The 2,624-nt window shown below is 45.4% G+C and overlaps 1 long non-coding RNA gene across 1 annotated transcript; it reads left to right on the top strand.

Annotated features, from left to right (window-relative positions):
* The first annotated feature begins 650 nt into the window (after positions 1–650).
* Positions 651–1,471, top strand: LOC123733156 (uncharacterized). The gene is made up of 2 exons (XR_006763629.1): positions 651–683; positions 915–1,471. It is a non-coding gene; the product is annotated as an uncharacterized lncRNA (long non-coding RNA).
* The last annotated feature ends 1,153 nt before the right edge of the window (positions 1,472–2,624 follow it).

The following is a 2,624-nucleotide window of genomic DNA, read 5'->3' as shown; positions in this document are numbered from 1 at the left end:
AAGAGTAGAGGAGTGGAGGGAGGAGAGGGGAGGAGAAGGGGGAGATGAGGAGAGGGGGAGAAGGGGAGAGAAGAGGAGAGGAGAGGGGGAGAAGAGGAGAGAGGGGATGGGAGGGAAGAAGAAGAGAGGGGAGAAGGGGAGAGGGGGAGAAGAGGAGAGGAGAGGAGAGGAGAGGAGAGGAGAGGAGAGGAGAGGAGAGGAGAGGAGAGGAGAGGAGAGGAGAGGAGAGGAGAGAGGGGCAGAAGAGGAGAAATGGAGAAGAGGAGGGAGAAGGGAAGAGGAGAGGGGGAGAAGAGAGGGGAAAGTCACTGAGCTCTTCATTAAGGCCATTCTACTGTCAATGTTTGTCTATGGAGATTGCATGGCTGAGTGCTTGATTTATACATCTGTCAGGAAGGGGAGTGGCTTAAATAGAATCCACTAATTTGAAGGGGTGTCCACATACTTTTGTATATATAGTGTATGTACACATGGGTGTTGTTGCACCATACCAACGATAAGCCTGTCTTCCCCATCACATCATGAAAGGTCATGTTGATGTTCATTTAACCTCTGTCTCTCTCTTCCTCTGACTCCTCCCTTTCTCCTTTGTTTCTCTCTATCTCTCTGTCTCTTTCTCTCTCTTTCTCCTCTGTCTCTCTCCTTCTCCTCAGATCTCCAGGCTCAAAGCGTCAGTCCACCAGGTAGGTAGAGTATAAATCTACAGTGATTATAGCAGTTCAATATTAGTCAACTTTATTATCCCACATGGAGAAATTCATGTGTCCATACAAACCATTCTAAACCCCAATAACAAGTAGTGTTTTATGGAACTACTAATACTTGTCAACCACAAAGCACTACTGCTGTTAGAATAACAGAATCACTGTCATCATCTGTCCTCACCACTGTGTTTTCCTCTCTGCTGTTTACAGCTGAACTCTCAGTCAGACTGGTGGATGGGACCACTTCCTGTTCTGGGACAGTGGAAGTCTTCTACAGAGGAGAGTGGTTGGGTCTATGTACTGTGTTGTGGAGAATGATGAGAGAGGTTAAGGTTGTGTGTAGAGAGATGGACTGTGGGAATCCTGTATCTGAATCTAGAGGACCTCTGGCTGAAGATGGAAGAAGAGGAGTCACACTATTGAGATGTAGTGGAGATGAGTCTTCTATTAGACAGTGTGGCTTCATAGGAGAACCTGGTGTCTGTATTGGTGAATATTATCATCATGTGACCTGTTCAGGTAAGAGACTGGTCATATTGAGAGATTTATTTATACATTATACAATATTACCATGTATCATGTTTTATGTGTTTTTATTTCATTTAAATAGAGGGAGATGTCAGATGTATTTAAACATTATATTTGTGTTTGTCATATTGGTTTATGGGAGATGTTCATGGGCAGATCATTGTAGTTCAGATGGTACTGAAGTGAAGCTGCCTGATGGATGTCCAGCTGTTTATTTTCTATAAAGTGAAGTGAACTTATTCCTGTCTCCTGCCTGCATTATTCCCAACCCCATCCTGAGTGACTAAGAACCCATTTCTACCTCTTACAGTATCAAACATAGCAAACTACAATCTTTTATCCAACATATTTGTGTTTAGTCCTTGACAGTGTCATCAACAAAACTGATTGAATGTTCAACCAAGTCTTTTTCTCCAGAGTCTGTGCGGCTTGTGGATGGAGCTGGTCTCTGCTCTGGGAGAGTGGAGGTGAAGTCCAATCAGTCCTGGGCCTCAGTGTGTGAAGCTGACTTTGACCGGCAAGATGCAGAGGTAGTCTGTGGGGAGCTTGGCTGTGGGGTTCCTGCAGCTCTACAGGGGGCTCTATGGAGAAGGTGAGGGTCAGACCTGGGATAAAGAGTTCCAGTGTAAAGGCAAAGAGTCCCTTCTCCTGGACTGTGACACCTCAGACAGAGAAAACAACACCTGTCTACCTGGTAATGCTGTTGGACTCACCTGCTCAGGTAAGAAACAGTTTGTCACTCAATCAACATTGTTTCTCACCTGGAGTGAAGAATATGAGAGACAATATAGGTGTGTTTTAGTGAGAAAATAGTAAGATTACTGTCTCTCTCTTTTCTTTTCTCAGAGCCTGATGATGTGAGGCTGGTGGGAGGAGGCAGTCGCTGTGCTGGTGGAGTGGAGTGGTACGACCAGGGAGAGTGGAGGACTGTGGGAGCTGACTGGGACCAGGAGGATGTAGCTGCAGTAGTGTGTAGACAGATGGGTTGTGGCTCCACTGTTTCAGTTCTACCTGGAAACACCACTGGAGGGTTTGGAATTGACTGTTCTGGGTCTGAGTCTTCACTGAGGGAGTGTAGGAGAAGATATGATCTCTATCCTGGATTCACAGTGATCTGCTCAGGTAATAACAAGATAGACCATATGGCCAAAAGTATGTGGACATTAGTGGATTCGGCTAATTCAGCCACACCTGTTGCTGACAGGTGTATAAAATCAAGCACACCACCATGCAATCTCCATAGACAAACAGTCAGTAAAATGTTCTTACTGAAGATCTCAATGACTTTCAACGTGGCACGTCTAGGAGCAACAACGGCTCAGCTGTGAAGTGGTAGGTCAAACAAGCTCACAGAACGGACTGCCTAGAGTTTAACTTCTTACATCTAGACGT

The sequence above is a fragment of the Salmo salar genome, unplaced genomic scaffold (assembly GCF_905237065.1).
Source record: "Salmo salar unplaced genomic scaffold, Ssal_v3.1, whole genome shotgun sequence".
Lineage (NCBI taxonomy): Eukaryota > Metazoa > Chordata > Actinopteri > Salmoniformes > Salmonidae > Salmo > Salmo salar.
Note: the sequence above shows the minus strand (reverse complement) of the source record. Positions and strands in the feature narration are given on the sequence as shown.